Source organism: Convolutriloba macropyga, chromosome 2, assembly GCF_964194025.1.
Source record: "Convolutriloba macropyga chromosome 2, txConMacr16.3, whole genome shotgun sequence".
Classification (NCBI taxonomy): Eukaryota; Metazoa; Xenacoelomorpha; order Acoela; family Convolutidae; genus Convolutriloba; species Convolutriloba macropyga.
In genome coordinates, this window is record NC_134469.1 from 33,492,217 (window position 1) to 33,515,750 (window position 23,534).

The window sequence follows — 23,534 nt, forward strand, 5'->3', positions numbered from 1 at the left end:
CAAATAACATAGACATTATGGAGTACTTGTACAACAAACGGGACGAAATTAGTGATATAGTGAGAAAACATACCAATCACTATCCACAAAAGTTACAACTTACTGTTGAGATGACACTTCAAAAGCCATCAGATAATGAACCGGAAAGAGTCAGTGTTTATTTCAACACTAGTACGGTGGTTGTTTACTACGAGGGAATTTCGGATGAAACCTATGAAGAATTGGTTGACAACATAGTCTCGAAACTGGTTACTTTCTCCAGTTATGGAAGTGGTTGGCAGTTGTTGCAAATTGACAAAGTTACTTTGATACTTGTTCGCTATGCACCAGTTCGAGGTACAAGTTTCATTCCTTTTCCTGAAGGGCATCCTTTGAGACGTGACTCGAACTTGCTAAATATACACAACGCAAATGATGACAAATGCTTTCTTTACTGCTATACCGCTGGATACCACCTTGTATACAAGAAAGAAACTCTCGAACCTCCTGGGCCATGTTTCAGACAACGGACAAATGTTCTGACTTATAGCAGTGAGAACCCAAGTGCTAAACAACCTTTGGGTGATTTCGACATGCCAATGAGTCTATTGGACATACCCAGATTCGAAGACATGAACGAAGTGCAAGTCAACGTATTCAGGTAAAAGTCATTTATTTATCTAGTATAAACTTTTTACAAAAAGAAAAAGAGAAAACAACGCACATTACCATGACATCACCAAAGTTTGAATATAAAAAGACCAGAAAAACTCAACAAAAAGCAGGTCATTTAACTTCTGAAAAAAATGAGGGTTTGTTTTTTATTTCAGGTACAACTCAAATCAATTGCTACCATTACGGATTTCGAGCGGTAAAACGTTTCCATTTGTGTTGGACTTACTACTGCTTAGCGATGGGCAAACATACCACTACGTTCTCATCCTAAACTTGCTTAAACTCGTCGCCAAAATAAATGGAAAAGAGCACCGCGATCGAAATCATTTATGCCGGAATTGTCTTCATATCTGTTCATCAGCAGAGTCCTTTAGAACTCATCAAATAACCTGCCTCGAAAAAGATTCCGTTCAAATAACTATGCCTGAGCCCTCAAAGAACAAACTTAAATTTGAAAACTACACAGCCAGATGGTTTTCACCTTTCGTGATATACTTAGATCTGCAGTCGTTAATAGTTCCAATCTCTACAGCAAAAAATAATCCAACCATATCCGGAACTGTAGCCATAGAAAAACATGAACCTTGTAGCTATTGCCTGATAGTTATTGAACGGGAAAACCCTGAACCAGTTCACTTTGATATTTACACTGGTCCGGATTGTATGACACGCTTATTAACGAAACTGGAAAAACTAGCACGTTTTTTTTTTATTATCAGAAAAGGAAGTTTCCAGATTTCATTGGTTCAGCTCCGCCCAAAAAAGAATTCTCGTGCTGCTGGATTTGCAATGGTGCCTTTGAAAGTGATACTGAAAAAGTCTTGGACCACTGTCATTCTACAGGAAAATTCTTTGGATATGCTCATAACGAGTGTAACCTAAAACGTAGAACCATCAGTTACACTCCAATCATTGCACACAATAAGATGAACTACGACCTGCATCACATTGTCAAGGCAATCCACACAGCGTCGCAAACTACAAAATTTGATGTCATAGCCACAAACGATGAGAAGTTCATTGCGTTGAACTTCGGTATATTCATGGAAAAGAGAAAGCGGAAAAGAGGTGAAGTCACTGTCCATGAATATTTACGTTTCATTGACAGCTTCAAATTTATGCCGTGTAGTCTTGAAAAACTTGTTGAAACACTTCCCGAAAACAAATTCTCACTCCTCGACAATTTTTTTTCGTGGATAAACAGAAGATCAGAGAGCGCTCCTGAAAAAAAAAGGAAATTTCCCATATTCTTATGTTGACTCTTTTATCAAGCTCAACGATGCAACGCTCCCCAGTTTAGAAAAATGGAAAAACAGTCTTAAAGAAAACAAAGTTGAAATAACACAACATGATCTTGACCAGTTGAAAAAAGTGTTTAGTGAGTTCAACTGCAAAAACTTGAAGGGATTCCTTGAACTGTACCTTACCGGAGATGTTCTTCAACTAGCCTGCTGGTTTGAAGAGCTACGTTCCGTATGCTACAACACATATGGTCTCGATTGTGCACAGTTTTACACTGCATCGAACCTATCAGGAAGCGCTTGCTTGAAAGTGTGCAATCCCGGATTGGAGCTTTTAACTGACAGAAACATACTAGATATGACAGAACGCATGATTTGCGGTGGATTAGCCTCAGCATTCAGTTCTCGGCTTGAAGTTGCAAACAACCCTCAGGTGTCGCATTTCAAAGCGTCAGACGATGTTTCGTCGATCATATACATCGACGCAAACAATCTATACGGAGGTATTGTGCTTCAATACCCCCTACCGCTCAAGAACTTTGAGCAAGTTGAAAATGTCACCTTAGCCGATATAATGGAAGCAGATGACGAGGGGGAAATCGGGTACATTCTGGAAGTTGACTTAGAGTACCCTGAAGACCTTCATGACAAGCACGCTGATTTTCCCCTCATATCAAATAAGGAAGGCATAGACCCCCTCGAACTTGGTTCCTTTCAGACTGAAGTAAGGAACACTCTAAAACTACCAGAACCACAGAGTAGCAAACTGCGACAGACTTTCCACCCGAAACAAAACTATGTTGTGCATTACCGCAATCTGAAGTTTTTTGTTCACAATGGCATAAAAGTTACAAAAATACATCAAGTGGTCAAATTTCATCAATCAAAGTGGCTTTCCAAATACATTCAGTTGAACACCCAGAAGCGACAGGAGGCATCCTCTAAATTTGATCAGGACTTTTATAAATTGATGTCCAACTCAACATTTGGAAAGCTATGTGAAAGTTTAAGAAACAGAGTGACAGTAACTTTTGTTAGAACAGAGAAAGAACTCTTGAAGACTACCTCAGTGGGTAACATATCTTCAATCAAAATAATTGACGAAGGCCTCTCTCTGATCACCAAAAAGAAACAATCAATTTTGTGGAATAAGCCAACTATTGTGGGGGCTAGCATCCTCGAGCTATCAAAACTGTTCATGCTTAATTTTCATTACAACGTAATGAAGAAAGAAACACAATGCCAGCTACTTTACTCTGACACTGATTCTTTTGTGTACAAAATAAAAACAGGTGATTTTTATCATGATCTGGAAGTCAATTCAACCCTGAGAGCACACTTTGATTTTTCCAATTTTCCCAGGGATCACAAGTTGTTTGACCGATCGAACGAAAAGCAGGTGCTAAAATTCAAAGATGAGCTAGCTGGAACCCCCATCGAAGAGTTTTGTGCATTAAAACCAAAGTTGTATTCAATAGTTGCCGGTGAGCAGAACAAGATGTCTGCCAAAGGAACAAAGAAATTTGCTCAGTTGAAGCTCAACCATGAAATGTTCAAACAAACTCTTCAAACAGGCAAACTAGTTCGGCTAGAAAATGTGAAATTCACCTCAGAAAAACATCAAATACAAACGGTTTGTGTAAACAAAATAGCACTCAGCGCATACGATGACAAAAGGTATATAATGGAAGACAAAAAGACGACATTACCATTCGGACATTATTCACTGACGGATGAGTTCATTTCAAAACAGATATGTAAAGAAACAGAGTGGGGTATTGAATCAAATGATAGTGAAGAATCAGTAAGCGTGTTTGACCTACCAGAGGGAGGGGAAGCTTCGGGTTGGGAGACCCCTGATCCTGGTTTTCATCAGCCCTTACCAACAGACGAAGAATTAAACGACGTCATTGACTTCAGTGCCTTATCTGATGTTAGTGATCAAAGTGACCAGGAGACTCCAAACCCATTTATTCTAGCAGAAGCTGAAGAAAGTTTTGACACATCTACTAGCAGTGATAACCTAACTTTGGCAAAATACCGGAAATCGAAAGTGAAAAGAAAAGAAAAAAGTATTCTGTCTACTGAAAGAGATTTCAGTGGTGATCAGTCAAATTCAGATTTGTCGGAGGGTGAGCAGAATAACCAAGAAGTTAACACTGGATCACCAATTATTTCAATCAAACGTACTCGTGTACACATTGATGATTCTGATGACAATTGAAACAACTTTTTCTTTGTTAATTTTTGATTAGTACATCTATTTCGGAAAGGAAAGTTTAAAAATATACATAGAATAAAAAGTTGATCTGATTTTTTTTGTAGAACAAAGAGATATAAGAGAACAACATACCTGAATGACACTGGAGCACCTCGTAATATGATTTTGTAAAGTGGAATGTATGTATTATGGAATGTATTATGGAATGTATTATGGAATGTATTATGGAATGAGAGATGGAATGAAAGATATAAAAGATTCAAAAATAAAAAAAAAGGGAACAACAAAATTTAAAAAAAAGAATACATAAAGTACAAAAAAAGGGAATACAAAATACAAAAAGGGAATACAAAAATACAAAAGTACAAAATGGGAATACAAAAATAGAAAAGGGGAAATACAAAAATACAAAAGGGAATACAAAAGGGAACACAACCATACAAAAAAGGGAATACAAAAATAAAAAAGGAATACAAAAGAGGGAATACAAAATAAACGGGGAATACAAAAACAAAAAAGAATATAAAAATAAAAGTAATTAAAAAAAATCAGGGGGATGCTCCAGTGTATTTGGAATGGACTGGAGCAATCAAACAGAGGATGAGATCCTCCAGAAGCTCATCTTCCTCTGTCAGGACAGATTCCATCTCTGACAAGAAGTCGATGAGCTCCAGGTGCTCATCCTCCCCCCTGGGAACAACATAGACATCGCCATTCACATTGCGAAGGCGAATGTCTATGCTGTCGGGGTTGTCGACTTCCACCTCAGTAAACGAAGTTACTTCGATGGAATCGACAGCAAACCCCTTCCACTGGAATGTAACGGAATTGTACACAATAACATTGAGGGTGGTTCCCATGTTAACAGTAGTGAAACTTCTATAAAATGAGCTTCAAATACCAAGAGAAGGCCTTATTTCTTTCCTCAATGCTTCCACCAACAACACACTCTTTATAACCAATAGACGCCATGCTAACACCATTCCTATAATCCCCCATCAAAACCCACAAAGCATAATTCTTAGTCTTACTTACCAAAATTCCTCCATTAAAGGTTTTGAAATGAAGTTTTTGATCAATTTTTACATCCTTCACAATATTTTATATAACCGTTTTCAAATAATGTCTGATAATTTTTTGAGTGTCATTTCTTGTCACATAAACCTGATAATTAAACCTTCTTATTCCATTCAAAAGTTTGCTGAAATTCTGGTGTCGTTTGGTTGAGGAGATAGAAAGATTTAGCGTACTATTAGGGGCACAACTTAGAGCGCCTATCGTGGACCACCAGTTAGAAATGGCGTTATTCCAAACTTTTCTCAATTAACTACCCAGTTCCTTAACGGAGAGCCCAGATTCATTTCCCACTTCATAAGTGAATTTCAAAACACAATTTACCAGTACACTTTTACTTTTATCTTAATTGAACCACTCTTGCAGCACCGAAGCAAATTAATTTCAAAATCCATAAAAACACCGCTTGATCAAATAATTTTGTTTTGAAATTTAATTTCCAAGAGGCAGCTCCGCTTTGATTTAATTCCCACAAAAACTGTAAACAAAACTTGACAAGTTTAAACAATTCCCACTTTCCAAAATGCAATAAAAGTTCAAAATATGAAATGAATTTCCCTCATGCGCGCGGAGAAAGAAATGTTACAAAACTTTCCCAAAATATGAAAACCCACATGACAATTTCCTTAAAATACCAGTAAGAGAATCTGTTACTAGGTAGGAATAAAGAATTTCGGTGGAAAATCAATTTTTCGGTGGTAAAAAGTCTTGTAGGGGGGGGGGGGGTCCGAACCCCCCCCCCCCCCCCTACAAGCATATGGCAGATTCTCTTACTACTAACATTTATACCATAACATTTGGCCATTTTGTTTGTTTCCATTGTAGAATAAGATAATTATCCTGAAGTTTTCGTTCAATTTACAGAAAAAACGTGCTTTGAAACGGTACATTCCAATCTACAAATACTGTAGGAGCAATGAGGTCAAAATATGTGTGAGTAATAAAATTGATTTTATTGACTTATTTGATGCAATTAGGAGAAAAAGATGTATGTTGGGAGATACACTCACCAAATAATTATCAGGAAAATAATGAAAAGCAAATTTTTAACTTGAAGGTTTTTAATTGACTCAATGAAGTTAATTTTGGTGGTTTTCCAGAGTCCCATAAACAGATTGGGTTGTGAAAACAATCGACTCGCAATGACAGCTGGTCTTTGGATAAAACCGGTCGACGTCCCAATGTACAAGCTAGTGCCTATGTTTTCGTGTGGGATCCTCTATGATATTTCTTTCATTATCTTTCCAGGAGTCCGGATTCTTCGTGGTATGAATCCCTTCAAAATCAATAGAGTCTCATTTCTTCTTAGTTCCTCAATTGATCTTCCGCTGAGGTCCGGTACATGCAAATTTCAAGAGTCCGCCAATAGTGGTCCAAGAGTGGAGGCGTCCACTTGAGTTCTCCGTGGAGAACCGCTGCTTCAGGTTAGCGGGAGGTGTCAGGCAAATGTGGGGCCGTCTCAGAGGAAACTCTTTTGGCGTGAGCGGCAACTACTCCGCGATGGTGTACCACACATCAATAGGTGGTCCTGAATTCATGATTGACTCTACCTCGGGAAACAAAGGTATGAAACACCGGAAACTCGAGTTTCCTTTTCCAGAGAACAATTAGGAGTCTCTTTTTGCAGTCTGTGTCAGTCTTTCCTCAACTCCTCCAAAGTCTGCTGCCAGGGGTGGATTGAAAATCTACTAAAGACTTCGGTGACGCAATTGGTGTCTGATATGATCCTTTTCCGGTTGGAAGTCTCTCCGGAATTGTGGCTTCTTTGTCTGGCTAGCACCTAAGAAATATTTGCAAATGTCGCTCATAATCATTTATGGATATCATGGGCTTCACACAAATCTTCTGATGGCTCCTGACACTTCTGTAATAAACGTGGAAAGGTCTGAACATGTTCATTGCATTTTTGGTGAAAAAGTTGTTGCTTACAGGCATCTGGGAAGGAAAAATGCAGTCGGATCAGTCTTTTTGGGTCGCTCATTGACTACTCTGGGCCTTGGTTACACCCGCGATCGAAAAAGCTTTTGAGCTTTTACGTGTTCAACGCCTTGATGTCCACAGGCATGATGAGCATCTTCAATGAGTTTGCTGATTTTGCGTTTGCTATAGAAAGTTATGGGATGTTTTGAGCAGAAGGACAATGTTGCTTTGTGTAGTTGTCCGCCAACTTTTAGCAATCCGTTGTCATCTATAAAATGGAAAATGGTGTGAGCTGGTCTATTTTTACCAGAGCTGTTTTCTTGAAAAGGATGAGAAGGTGCGTATAAGGAAAACTTATTGATGTGGACGTCTTGATGACGTAGTTCCTGGAGCTTGTATAGCCTGTGATGAAGACCTCCTCAGTTGAATAAAGTTGTTAAACATGATTGTATCGTTCCCCCACTTCCTCAGCGGTAGGTTTAACAACTTTAGCTTGGAGTTTTTGAAATTTTTAAATTTTCAAGTTTAAGATGGCACTTTTACTGTTTTGAAGTTGTTACCAAAAAAATAAGTGAGCGAGATAAATTTTAGCCAATCACAATTGAGTATTTAAATACGGATTTAAATGCATAGGATACGTTCTATTATACATAGAAAGTTGCGAAAACGTTCATCTAACCTAATTTTAAGTAAATATAAACTCGACAATTGTAGGACGAATACGAACTGATTTGACGTCAATGACATCAGACGAAAAAACCTGTTAAATGAACAACAAAAAATCTTGCCGTCTAGGTTCCACTTGTGGCTTTGTACACCTTAATGCTTACACGTTGTTATGCTTTGTACGAATTCTTACGCGTTGCTATATAAATTGAATTGTGACAACCCAACAGAATACAAGATGCAACAAGAAGCAAATTCAACACCAGCTGCAAAAAGGCCAAAGCCAAGCCGCACCCTCTTCATGAAGGCCCTCTCCGCTATCCAAAGCTCGCGTCCGGAAGCTTTGCCTTCCAGCTATAGCAAAAAGCATGCCAAGGACCATTGCTTTGTGATAGTTGGAGTAGGGCTGGACAAGAACCTGGACGAGGTCAAGGCAGCAGTCAACAAAACCTGTCCGGCGAAAATACGCCTAATGCGAATGAGACGCCGAGCTACCCAAGCACCAACCCGGCTAGTGAGAGCCCTCACAAGATGCGAGACCACGAATACCCTTCTGATCGACCGCGGCCTGATGATCGGGCTCACTCATTACCGATGTGAGGAATCAAGACAAGCCCAACCCTCTTCTACTCCTCCCAGACGTGATGTAGTGATCCAGTGCTATCGGTGCCAAGGCTCCGGTCACAAGGCGAGCGCATGTACCTAAGAAGATAGATGCATCAGATGTGGAGGCTATCGCAATCTAGCCGAAAGCACTGTCCCCAGAGCTCAACCCAAATGCGCCAACTGCAAGGGATACCACGCTGCCAGCTACAAAGGCTGCAGCAAATACCAGGACGAGCTGTCAGCAAACCGACCCCTCACAGTGAAAGACCTCCCTGAAATACTCGCAGCCGCAACCCAAATTGTAGCCGATGCTGTCATTCAAGCCAAGACCACCCGGTACACTGACTTCGACCGCAGCGAGTTCCGCCAAGAATACAAAGACAGACGAGACCACCACTACGCCAATCTACTCCGCAAGCTCCTCAAAGTGCCTCCTGAACCCAACGAGCAAGAAAATCTAGAACACCCACTGACTAAGACTCCAACTACTGCCCCCAACGACTACAACTACTGCAATGACCCCACAACTGCGACAGAGGGACTTAAGAGAGCTGGGAACCCACAGCTCAAGAAGTTCCTGCTCAGACGAGCGAAATATACATCATACAGCATACAGCGTTGCTATATAAGTTAAACCGCAGACTACCGATATTATCAGTGTTTATATGGTGCCGCTCCATGCTGAGCCACCTTTAGTGGAAAGAATAGGTTGTTGATAGCGAAGTGTCCTGAAAACAACGTGGATGAGAACTGCCCTCCGTGCGACAGTGGACTTTTGGCAGATGAGGTGAACCGATAGCAATGAAAACTATCAAATACGATATGCAGTCGCTGATTTCGAAGAAATCAGCGATTGCAGATCGTATTTGATTATTCTCATTGCTATCGGTATTAACGGAGCATTGATAAAATAACGGAGCTCTTCGAAGGCTAACTGATCTTAATAGAGATTCATGCAGAAAGAGTCATACTGATATGCCGATACGGGAAATGGCAGACCTCAGGGCCCCCGCTGATAAATACGAGAATGACAAGCTTCTCATGGACCTACAAGAACAGCAGACTATGGAACTGACTGACCGCCAATGCATTGATATGAAGACAGTGGGCTAACTCGAGAAACATTTGCCAAATGAAAAACAGACGTTCGCAATCAGCAGTCTGATAGTCCAACTCATCTCCAAAACTGTAAGACAAAGTTTTTCGCAAACTATATCGCAGTAAATGTTTTTTTTTTTGAATTTAGACGGCAATAAACCCAACCCGCGAACTTTTAGATAATGGGTTAGTAGAATTAAACGAATATTTATAGAAAACATTGGTAAGGGGGCCACAAAAAACAAGTTTTATAGACGAAAAAACATCAATTTTGAAAAAATTTTGGCCGATTGACCAAAAATTCGACAAAAATTGATATAGTCGGTTCGTATCTCAGAAAATAACTTCTGGTTTAGAGAGAAGTGATAGAATATTATGCTCGAAAGTTATTCGACTTTGCAAAATTTTAGTCAATTTTTATGCAATTCGAAAAAAACATAGAATATCAATATAGAATAATGAAAAACCATACTTTCGCGCATTAAACCATCTTGTTTACTGGATTGCCGTTCCATATACAAGAATTTGCGGAAAAATTGACAAAAATTAGAGAAAAAATGAAGAAGGCATAAATTTTTTTTGTCCGAGTTGTCAAAAGTCAATTTCTCCAACAAAAAGGTTTGTTAATTGAGTGAAGCTCAATACACACAAGAAGTTGTGAAAAATTTCACAACCTCCGGCCTACAAAAAATGATCGAATTCCATAAATTTTTCTCATGGCTCTTTTATGTACCGTTTTTCGTCCGCGTGTTTATAGCCCTTTAACTTTTCAATTCTCCGTGTTCCGTTTTTCAATAACGTCGCTGTCCCAAAACTTTGCTTTTCTTTTTCTTCCTGTACCTTTCCGGATTTCGATGTAGTGTGTCATATGTGATGAAGTTTGTTGTTGTTTTTGCTACAGTATGTTGAGTATGCTAGTATGCTGGTTTGCTGTTTAGGTCTTATAGCTTTCTAGGGTGTGACTTAAGTTTATTCTCGAGTGACGGCTGGATTGTCTTTTGACTTTTCAATTTACTAATTTACTAGCCCTTCTGTTGTAGTATATTGATTTTGCTGCTGTATATTTGTGTGTAACTGTATGATTGCTATTTTGTTTGGTCTTTTTGCTTTCTGGGGTGTGACTTAAGTTTATTCTCGAGTTACGGCAGGATTGTTTTTTGACTTTTTGAACTGTCTTAGTCTCCAAATACACTATTGTAGTTTATTCAATTTTGCTGTAGTTTGTTTAATACCGTTAGTATTCTGATTGTCTGTTTTTGTTTGGGTTTTGTTAGGATTTGACTTAAGTTCATTCTGGAGTTAGGGCTAGTAATTTCCTCGACCTTTTCATCCCTTTAGTGGACTACTGCATTGCCGTAAATTAATTTGTTGTTATATTGTGCCCCATAATGAACTATGCTATATTGTCTTGCAGTAGCTTCTCTTCTTCTTCCTAGGGTGTGACTTCAGTTTGTTCTGGAGTTACGGCTAGGTTGTGTGGTTGAGTTTTTGCTGTGGTCTGTTTACACAGTTCTTTCCAACCTCATTTCCCGCTCGTTCTTTCCCTACTGTCCCGCTTTGTTGCGTTGCGCTTTTTTCGCTCGACTTCCCGTCCGTCCCGTTTCCGTTCCGTCGCGCAATGCTCGCTCGACTTCTCGTCTGTCCCAGTTCCGTTGCGTAGCGCGTTGCTCGCTCGACTTCCCGTCCGTAACGTTTCAGTTTCGTCGCGCGTTGCTCGTTCGACTTCGCGCGTGTCATTTACCTCCCTCCGCGTTGAGCGCATAGCGTTCAGCGCTCCACCTCTGTTTCTGTCGGGCACTGTGTGCTCAACAATCCCTTCTGCTCTTTGTGCGGTTTGTTTTACAGACTGTCCACACTGTTCTGTGTTTGGTATCTTTTGCGGTGGGTTTGTTTTGCGTGGATTTGGCTCGCTTGGAGTGAGCATAAGATAACCGTGTGCAGTAGTAGTTTTGCTGGTTTTTGGAAATAATAATATCGTGATGTCTAAAAGTCTGGATCAAAAAGTCAAAAAATTGTACGCTGCCAGATCAAAGCGTGAGGCTGAATTGCATGCTATACATGAAGATAATCGTCATTGTATAAATAGTCAAAGTAGCTGAGAGAAAATTGAACGCCTAGTCACAAAGCGCAACGAAGCATATATGACAGTTGTAGACAAAAATGAGGACATGATTGCATTTGCTGGAAAAACAGAGGATCCGAGTGCACTTGTTCCTTCATTAGAGTCTTACTTGGAGGCAATGACAACTAAGAACGACAAGATACTCACTTCAGCACGAAACTACATCAACTCTGCTGATCATGAAAAGAGTGAAATTCAGGAACCGAGGGCTTTCATCCGTTATAGAGTTTCTTCACTGATGGCCTTGTCAAAAACCTCTTGTCAGCGTAAACATGATTCCGTAATCGCTAAAATGAAGCGCGAAGAGATTGAAAAACAAAATATGGCAGCCATTCGCCTAGCTAAACAGAAAAAGCAAGTTGAATTAGATGAACTGGAGGAAGACAACAGGAAATAGTTGGCAGAAGCAACACTGCAAGAATTTCAATTGTTGGACGCCCTTACTAAAGGTAGCCACTATGAAAAAACTGCAAGTGCCATGAGCTCTATGAGAGGTGAAAAAGTTGTCCAGGACTGGATCAACATCTCACTTGCTTTAAGTTTTAACAATGAAGAGAAAACTAGTGAACCAGAGGTTACCATTGACCCTCCAGAATGCCCTAGCCACAACAGCGGCAAAACAGGGGAAGATCAGATTACTGAAAATTACTGAACAGGGGAAGATCAGATTACTGCTAACACACAGGCGTTGTACCAGGCGAATGACGTACCTCGTCAACAGTAAAGCAAACTTTGCAATCGCCGAGTTTGCTTACTGTGGTTAAGTGTACAAGGCTGCACTAAGGACTTTTGAAAGTAAATTTGGCCAGCCACAGGCAGTCGTAAGTGCACACCTGGATAAACTAAGCAATTTTCAGCCTCATAAAATGCACAATAGAGATAACATCATTAACTATTCTGCAGCCATATCCAGCCTCGTTGGGGTTTTCAAGTCACTATCATATGATGCTGACTTGAAGAGCGCTTCCCTACTTAAACAAGCGGTACAGAAGTTACCACCAAACAGGAAAGAGTCGTGGTCGCTCTTTACGGTGAAGAAGCACTGGGTTAAGCCTACCGTGCTTGACTTTAACGATTGGCTTAAAAAAAAGGCTGAGGCCCATGATCTTATGAAACAAAGCGCAACAAAAGCAAAACCTGAAAAGAACAGCACTTCAGTAACCACGACCAAAAGAGCCTCAAAAGCGTTTGCATCAAATTTACAACAAAGGGAAACAAACAAGCAAATGCCATTTTCTTCAACAAACCCTTGCTCTAGGTGAATTGTATGCAAAGATAACCACCGTCTATGGGAGTGTCCACTTTTCAAGGAAAAGACTCCAAGTTGGTGGCGGATAACAAACTTTGCTTTTCGTAATTAAGAGACAAGCAGACGTTCCGCCAGTGCCCAGAAGTGTCGAGCAGAAGGGTGTATTAGTTCGCATAACACACTATTGCATGGAGCAGATAGGGTCTTCACAACAAAACAGTCAGTAAATTCCCATAGCATTCAGCCTTCTGGCAACATAAGTCGAAGTAAAGCAACTACTAGTCAACAGCCGTCTAATAAGACCACAACGATGTCATCATTTAATGACGTTAGGGGCTCCTTCAGGTGGCTGAATTTCAGTTGGTCAATTCGTCCGGTTTAGATACCAAGGCTTTAGTTTTGTGTGATACCGCCTGCAGTATTTCTTGGGTGGCCGGTAGTCTCGCAGTTTGACTCGGTTTGCACTGTAAAGCACTAAAGCTAACTGTCAAGGGTATTAATACCGAAGAAGTAGTTGACACTAGGATTGTCGAAGTTACTGTGAAACCAGAGGAACATCAGGATTTCGAACCATTTACCATCAACCCTTTCGTTAAAGAGAGTCTGAATCTTGGCTCAGATATTATTAATGTACAGGACTTGCAAGAGACTTACCCACACTTAGAAGTCCTTGATCCCGTGACATATTCCTATAAAGACATTGAGATGATATTCGGACAAGATGTTTATTATGCCATCCGCCGGTAGAATAATCATCTGCGATGAAAAGCGTTCACCCGTTGCCGTAAGCTTACCCATAGGTTGGGTCTTAAGCGGTCCGTTACCATAACCTTAACGTGCTTTAAAGTGAATATCGAACATGACAAGGAGTTAGCAAGTCAAAGAAAGTCATGGTACGACACCGAATCATCTCGGTCAATCAAGCAGGTCGAACCACGATCTGCAGCAGACCCAAGGTCTCACGAAATCTTTGAGAGTACCACCGTACACATTGGCCTGAGATACGATGTCGGAATGCTGTGGGCAGCAGACAACACCAAGCTCCCAAAAAATTACTTCTCCTCCCTTGTGCAACTAAAATCTCTCCACTAACGATTGGCCAAGGATGAAGACCTTAGAGAGAAGTATGCTAGTACCATCAAGATAGACCTAAATGAAGGGTAATTGAGTTTCCAGACGCTCACAAAAATGAGATCCGGTTCGATAAAGAGTGGTACCTACCCCATCATCCGGTTTTAAAACCGAACAAACCGCGTAAGGTGCGTAGGGTGCTCATTGGAGCAGCAAAATTTCTTGGTTTTTTACAGATTAAATCTTTGCTCACTGGCCCTGATCTGCTCCAAAACCTTACTTACGTATATTTTTGGTTTCGACAACATCCATATGCCGTCTCTGCCGACATCGAGGGAATGTTTCTACAGGTTGGTGTATTACCATCAGATCAACCATCACTTCGCTTTCTGTGGCGGGAGGACCCCACAACTAACGTTGTAGTGTATCAATATACGTGCCATATATTTGGGGCTGAGGACTCGCCCACATGCGCCAACATGGACGATCGCCTTGACTCAGTGGAGCCTCCTTAGAAAACCATCAAAAGATCGAAGGAATTCGTACATCTTTTCCATCTCGGTGGGTTCAAGCTTACAAAGTTTGTAACCAATGTGCCAAATCTGGCTGATCGAATTGATGGTTCTCCTCAATCTAACGAGCCCAAGGTTATTGTTTCATGCCAAGATGATTCATCGCATGTGCTAGGGCTAAAGTGGGATCACACAAATGACACTTTAGTTGTGAGTAGGGGTACAAACTGCGCTATCACCAAGTCCCTCACGCAACGCTTGGTCCTAAGTCTTGTCTCGAAAGTCATTGACCCCAATGGTCTTGTCGCGCCGTTTACCGTTGGTGCGCAACTGCTCTTAAAAACATCTGGCGTGTCACAGGACAACAATGGGATGACGAGCTCCCACAGGACATGATTCAAAGGTTTTTGGTTTGGACTTCGGACCTACCAAATCTTGAAACCATCAAAATTCCTCGAAGTTACTTTAGTGGACCCTTTGATAATATAGAGTTGCATATGCTCGGTGACAGTTCCCAGGATATTTTCAGTACGGTCGCATTTTTGCGAGCCCGAGTAAAAACTCCTACGGGCGTAGAAAAAACAGAGCTTGCGTTTGTTTTGGGGAAAGCGCGCGTGGCGCCAATGAAAATAATGACTATCCCGAAACTCAAATTACAAGCAGCTCTACTTTACACTCGACTGAAAAGAGAAATTACGCAAGCACTTACTGTAACCGTTAACCAAGTATTCATGTGGACAGTCAGAACGACCGTTCTCCAATGGATTAACTCTAATGAAAAGCAACCAATCTTTAATGCAAAGCGTGTTTGCGAATTTTTGGAGTATACCAAGTTTGACCATTGGCACCACGTCGCAACTAAAGATAATCCAGCTGACGCTGGTACACGTGGAGTGTCCGCTGAGATTTTGCAACAAAGCAGTTGGGTCAAAGGTCCACATTTCCTAACTAAATCACGTTTCCCGTTCGCACCGAACAAACAGGTCCTTAAAAACATCAAACTTGGCGTCAACCAAGCAGTCATTATAGAAGACACTGTATCTCTGACTACATCTGTCAAAAAACAGATAACTCCCGTTCCTTCAATATTTCCTTTTGATAAGTTTAGTTCTTATCAAAAGTGCTTGCGCATTGCCGCATACGTTCTCCGGCTTTTGCCGAAACATGCCGGCTACAGTAATCTTGATGGTAGCATTACTGACCCTACTTGACGAAGCCGAGCGTCATCTCCAGTACTTGTTGCAAGGAGAGTCTTTTGAAACCGAAAGGAAAGATCTTCTTGACAATAAATCTGATAAACAGAGCAGCAGAATCGCTCCATATTCGCCGTTCCTTAGTCCAAATGGACTAACTCTCGAGCCGCATCAAGCGCTTAATTGAAGTTGGGTTTAACGTAAACTACCCAATCATCTCAGATGCACGTCATCATCCGTTTGTAAACTTGTTCCTTGATCACGCGCACGTAAAGCATTATCATCAAGGTGTTGAATACCTAAGATCAATTGCGCAGGAACACTATACAGTGCTGAAACTAAGATCATCTTTGCGTCCCAAGCACACTGCCTGAGATGCCGAGAACTCCAAGCTGTAACTATGCAAGCAATCATGTCTGACTTACCTAAGGAGAGACTTGCTTACCAGTCTCCTCCCTTCTCGAACACTGTCATTGACTACTTTGGGCCATTCTATGGTACTGTCCTCCGTTCTAATGAGAAAAAGTGGGGCTTCCTCTTCACCTGTCTCACTACTCGTGCTTTCCATGTCGAGATAGTTACAACCATGAACACCAGTTCTTGTGTTATGGAAGTTGAGCGGTTTATGTCAAGTAGGGGTACACCTGTCATGATTTGGTCTGACAATGGCACTTACTTTATTGGAGCGGATGAAGAACTCCGAGAAAGTACTGAAAAGTAAAACGTTGTCAACATTGCAGCTGAGCTCGCTCACAAAGGTATAAAGTGGAGGTTCAATCCACCCAGCCAACCACATGAAGGTGGTATCTGGGAGAGGTTGGCACGCAACTTCAAACGCGTGTTGTATGCTATTCTTGGCACGCGTCACCTCGCGGTTGAGGTGCTGCATACTACCTTTTGAATCGTGGAGAATGCTCTCAATTCGCGTCCTTTAACACCCGTAAGCGCTGATCCGTGCGATTTGAACGCCTAAACACTTTCTCTTAGGAGAACACTCTACCGGTATTCCGTCTCTTGTCGACGATAATAAATTTAACCATCGTAAACGTTACGCCCGTGCGCAGTCGTACACTAATGCGATCTGGTCCCGTTGGTTCAGGGAGTACGTACCGACGCTGAACCGACGCTCTAAGTGGCAGACGTCTGCCGAGCAACACCTTAAGACTGGTGACTTGCTTTGTATAGTTGAGTAAACAACCCTAGGGGTTACTACCCAACCGCTCGGATTGTGCAATTCCGTTACGGCTCCGATAGCGTCGAGCGCTCCGCCGTTCTACGTACGTCGACCGGATCACTCGTCCGCCCGCTTTTAAAACTTGTACCAGTTTTCCCAACATCTGCTTTCGGGCCGGGTGATGTTACGAAGTAAATAAGTAAGCAAGATAGATTTCAGCCAGTCAGAATTGAGTATTTAAATACGGATTTAAATGCATATAATACGTTCCATTACACGTAGAAAGTTGCGAAAAAGTTCATTTAACCTAATTTTAAGTAAATATAACCACGATAGGTATTGATTAAGCTGGTTTTCGGCTTAATATTTTTAAGTTATCTAGACAATTGTTGGATGAATACTAACTGATTTGACGTGAATGGCATCAGACGAAAAAACCTGTTAAATGAACAACAAAAAAACTTGCCTTCTAGGTTCCACCTGTTGCTTTGTACACCTTAATGCTTACACGTTGTTATGCGTTGTACGAATTTTTACGCGTTGCTAAGCCAGCCCCGACTCCAATCAACATATTTTTTTCAAAGAATGAATTACTATAAACAAACGTGTTCTGTAAATAGTGTGAATAACATGCTGAGGGTGAGGCTAATAAAAGGAAAGATACCTATGTCATTATTGATCCCCGTAAGTTATCCACAATGCTGATAGTCGCATCTACAAAAAAGGCAAACTCAAACAACTCCCGGTTTAAGGCGGTATTAATATGTTTTGACAAATTATCATCTAAGGAGGTACACCAACCTCCGCCGTCAAAATTGACGCTCTAAATTTTTAGGCTACTTTGTCTAATTTTTTGGGCCTCTTTTCGCCATCTCACAATTAAGTTCCCATCAAACTCTACAAAAGCAGCATACCGAACTTGAGTTTAACTACACCAACCTCCGCCGTCAAAATTGACGCTCTAAATTTTTAGGCTACTTTGTCTAATTTTTTGGGCCTCTTTTCGCCATCTCACAATTAAGTTCCCATCAAACTCTACAAAAGCAGCATACCGAACTTGAGTTTAACTACTTCGCACCATAGTTTGGGTACTTCGAAACAAAAACCGACTAGTTTGATTAATGAGTTAATAAATAACTAATTTGAACCCTACACCTTTTCTGTTTTGCTCCAAATTTAATGAACTGTTCAATGAATTTTCATACACTTCGAATACCAGTGTCATCACAACTTTCCCGTGTTTGCACCCATTTGGTTTGTCATTGCTTTTTCTTCTTATCAGTAGATACGATTTTCACAACCCTCAAAAACTCAAACAACTAAAATTTCTGAGCAGTAATGACTTTGCAAGCTCACTAATTTGGTGATTTTTCGGGCTGGTTTTTTTTTCGTGAACTAATAATTTTGTTCGTGAGAGGTTTATTTACGTCTGCTTTTTTCATGTGTTTTTTGGACACCAGTAAGGATGATTGCTACTGGGCGTGCTCGGTGAACTAACATGCCACGAGCTACTACGACGTTTGGGTGACTTAATGTCTAGACTTGCACTTTGCAAAAAGTGTTGAGTTCAATCGGGTCAAGTAGTTGTTCAAATCCAACCAATTTATTCTGATGGAAACATTAAGGTAGTCCTAAGACCCATATGTGGGCAATTGAGCACAAATGTGCTTAATTTGTTTTGAATCTGGCGTAACTTCCGCGGTTCGCCTTGTCTAACCATGGCTAATTTTTGTCAGGTTCACACAGTTCCCGGGTCGAGAAAAATTTTGTAAGAAATGCGCTGAAATGCGCTGATTTTTCAAAAAGTTCAGCGCAAAAACCTTACATAAAAATGCGCTGCAATGCGCTGAAACTTTGCAAGAAACCCGCTGAAAACTACTGAGTTTATAAAAAATAGGTATCACTGAGAATCGAAACGTTCTCACCGTGACGCAGCCATCACTCTATCCACTGCGCCATTGATTCCTGTATTTCTTCGTATTTAACTTGATTTTATATTAAGAGACAGTTTAGAAAGAAATGCGCTGAAATTATGTAAGAAGTGCGCTGAAAATTCAGCGCATTTCTTACATATTTTCAGCGGTTTTCAGCGCATTTTTTTAGAAAAAGTTTATCGTTAATGTAAGAGCAGTTTAAATGGTTAGCAATTTAAGAATCGGTGTCAAGAAGCATTTAAGTCCGCTAAATATTTTTAAGAAATGCACTGAAATTTGAATACATTTTAATAATTTTTCAGGGCATTTCAGCGCAAAAATTATGTAAGATTTTTGAGCTGAAGAATTTGAAAAATCAGCGCGATTCAGCTCATTTCGGCGCATTTCAGCGCATTCAAGGCATTTCTTACATAATTTTAGCACATTCAGTGCATTTTAGAAAATTATGCGCTGAAACGGCGCTGACATCTCGACCCGGGTTCTTATTTGAATAATTTCTCACAAGGTGGAAAATAACTGGAAAAAATTAAAATTTAGTATGAGCTCTGCGCCAGATGAAAAATATATATAGTTCTATTTCTTAAAGCACCCATCTGCGTCCCTTGTTCAAAAGCAGCCCAAATAAACCACTGATGCATATAATCTTCTCAAAGGGCAAAAAAATTTGACAAAAAACGATAAAGGAAAATGAAACTGACTTCGTATGATGGATCGTTTCTGACACAGCTATCCCTCCGTCCAGCATACATGCATCGTTGGTTTCTCTTGATTCCTGACAAGGCAAAGCCGTCATTAATTGTCACTGCATTCAGCAGGCATAGTCCACCGTCGCAATAGTTGAATGACACGCATCCCACTGTTTTGCTACAAGTTATTGCACAAGCTAGCCTAAAACACAATGTATTATTATTATTATTAAGCATGAAGTCATGTATGTACGTACATACATATGAATGTATGAATGTATGCATGCATCAACGTATGCTTGTATCCCGCGTTGAGAATTTTGTCGGAATCAAACATAAGAAATCGTCGGTTTTCGTCGGTTTTACTTCGCCAAAACCGATCAAAGCCCTTCTTACGTTTTTTTCGTAGTTTTGATCGGTTTTCGTCCATATTCAAACGTATGAATCGTCGGTTTTCGTCGGTTTTAAACATAAGACGCGTCCGTTTTCGTCGGTTTCAAAACGTAAGAAGCGACGGTTTTCGTCGGTTTTCGTCAGTTTCAAAACGTAAGATGCGTCGGTTTTAATCGGTTTTAAACGTAAGAAACGTCGGTTTTCGTCGGTTTCAAAACGTAAGAGCTGAAATAGGTTAAATACTGTCGGAAAAAACCTACAGTTGAACTAACGAACAACTTTTTGAGATTTTCCAGTACGTTTTGGGTGTGTTCCCCTCCTCCGTTTATCAACGGGACTGGTGAACGGCTACGGCGGAGTTACAAACACAAATATAGGTAGGTGAATTGAGTCTGAGCAAACGGTAAAAAACCGCGCTCTAAGACTCTCCCCAATTAAAACCAAACAACACACACACACACACACACACACAAGTAGTATAAAAAGCTGACAGGAACCTCAACGGGGGGACGGACATTTTTTGCAACGCGATTTTTTCTGCCCGACTACAACGGGGTTGAACACTTAATTTTTTTGACCGATTACAAAAAATGTCCCCCCTTTTTTTCGCCAAAATGCAATTTTTGAAAAAAAAAATTGTCCCTCATATGGGGGTGGACAAACACTTTGAAAAATGGGTTCTAAAAAATTTTTGTTGAGTTTTTGGCTTTAATCAAAGTGAAATGTTGTGAAACTTGTTTTGTGAGTGAAAAAAGTTGTCGGAAACAATTATTTCGAAAATTGAAATTTTGGTCCAATAGGGGGACAATAACTTGAAAATTTTTTTGAAAAATAGGGTCCAAAAAAATTTTTGTCAATTTTTTGGCTTTAATCAATGTGAAATGTTGTGAAATATGTTTTGCGAGTGAAAAAATTTGTCGGAAACACTTTTTCAAAAATTGAAATTTTGGTCCGATAGGGAGACAATAACTTGTAAATTTTTTTGAAAAATGGGGTCTAAAAAACTTTTGGCATAATCAATGTGAAATGTTGTGAAACTTGTTTTGCGAGTGAAAAAATTTGTCGGACACCTTCTTTTTAAAAAATTGAATTTTGTGTCCCATAGGGGGACAACAACTTGAAAATTTTTTTGCAAAATGGGGTCTAAAAAATTTTTGTTGTTTTTCTGGATTTAATCAATGCAAAATGTTGTGAAAGATGTTTTGTGAGTGAAAATAGTTGCGGGAAACATTTTTTTCCTAATTCAATCTTTGGTTCCATAGAGAGAAAATAACTTTTAAAAATTTTTTAGGAAAATGGGGTCCAAAAATTTGCAACCCTATTTCACTATTAATCAATATGAGAAGTTGTGAAACACGTTCTGTTTGATAAACAACATCATTTTTCTTACCGCCACACCCCAAATAATCCGCTAAACATCAACTAATTACACTCACCACACAAACAACCAAACACACACACACGCCTTGCACCTACACCAACCAAACCACCGAACCCCAACCCAGACTTCACACAGACACACACACACACGCGCCACGCACCTACACCAACCACACCGCCAAACCTCAACCCAGCCTTCACACACACAAACAATCCTACACCAACCACACTCAAACACAACCCCCAAACCCTAGCACACCCTTCCGCTACTACATGCACCGAAACGCACGGGACTGCCAGACGATACATTTGATTATGAAGCTAATCGATAAAAACGAAAAAAATAGTCAACCTTTATGCAAATTTTGTGCATATTAACTGTCATATTCTAATTTATATGAAAGTGAACGAAAAGGAAAAATCTTGAAAACATTCCCAGGGAAAAAAATTGAAATCTTTCTTTTTGATAGATGGACACAAATATACACATACATTAACACACGAAAGGTAAGCATACAACTTTAATCTTGCATCCCATACCCTACCTCGCAAAAAATTAATAAAGTAGAAGCTTGATTGTTAAACAATGACTAAACACAATTAGACATCAGAAGTCAAAACCACAGCAATTGTTTGTGTTTGTCTGTTTGCTTAAATATTTGCCGAAGATCGTACTAAGTTTTTTTAATCCACCAAAATTGTTTCCTGGGCAACTTGTTATGCCCAGTTGTAGTGATTCTATATTGTGATGAGGTCCGTATTGTCTCAGTGCTGAAAAATTCTTCGTCTTCATAGTTTTGAAAACTTGATAGGAGGGTTAATTTAGAGGATGATTGGATTGGTTTGGTTTTCGCATGCCGCAATTCTACATTTCTGATTTGGTTAACCAACCGCTACCATGTGATGAAAAGTTGTTCAATGCTAGAATCATTTGTTCGGTCTGTTCAGAAGAAGATTCGTTACTTAATCCAGGAAAATCTACCAGTTGAGATTTTGATTTTGCAAAGATTGTTGTATGATCAGTCGAAGTGTTCAGAGATTCTTCGTCCACTGGTTTTGTAAGCTCTATTGTTTCAGAGAACTGAGCTTTTTGTGGTTGCAATTGCGTGTTAAATCGAATAGCATTTTGGATTTGGTTTTGCTTACCGCGCATAAAACTCAACAAATCAATGTCATTGTTGTCTACCGAAATATTGTATATTCTAAGAACACCGTCGAAAACTTTCTCAGAAGCAACAATTTCCCCTGATTCGTCAACTTTTCCGCCCGCGGTCTATACTGGTAAACCATGACCTTTATTCGTGTGCTCAATGTAGGATGAGTCATCCAGAAAAAAATTGTTGCAATAAAGGCAACAGCGGGGTCTGAATGACAGATGATTTTCTCTCATAATGTTCTCAAGTTCAATAACGCTGCTTCCTTCATAGCCACATTCATGGCATACAAAGCTATTGTTTTTGATGTACTGTTTATGAACTGTTTGTTTGTGGCGTCTGAGACTACGCTTGCTAGAAAACTCTTTGTTGCAAATAGTACACTCACCATTCATCATTAATGCTGCGTAATTGACCATCAAATTCGACTGAAAAAAAATCAGCAAGTTTGTAAATCGTTTTTGGATTTTGTTTTATTAGTAAAAACCAAAATTTTAAGCATTGTTAAGTAAAGCAACGTTTAATAGATGTTTAAGCAAAATTCACTGTGCTCAGTAAAAAGCAATATGGCAACCGAGAAAGTGGTTTTCCGGGATTTATGGTTGTTCATTTTTGAATCATTCAATCAGAGAACGTTTTTGTTTTGTCTACAATTGATAAAAATAATCTGAAGACAACATCCAAATATTTTCCGCAACTCTGTCAATATTGCAACGGCTCTAATTGTTGCAAAGTTGTCATCTCTGTGTATTAGGCAGGTGTTATAGCAACAAATTTTAACGCTTGTTTAATGAACATACTTTTTCCGTTCTGATTATCTTTGTTTTTTTAAAAAAATAGAACATTATTAGTAGTAGATAAAATAAAATTAGTAGTACATTATTAGTGGGCAGATAAAATGGAGTTTCTATTCTAAATCCAATCATGTGTTCATTGTAAACATTTTATCATTGACAGAAAAATTTATATAGACAAGAATTTGAAATCGTTTGCTATCATCACGATGAAGTTGGCAAATTCGTGTTCGAACTTGATCAATAAAAAAATTGCATATAAGATATAAATTTTGAAGCGATACAAGTATAAAACTATGAGAACTTACAGACAGTAACAAAGTGTTCTAAAGGCGAGAGAGTTTGATGACCTTCTTCGATGGAGCGTAACAATGACTTAGAGGTGGTGTCTC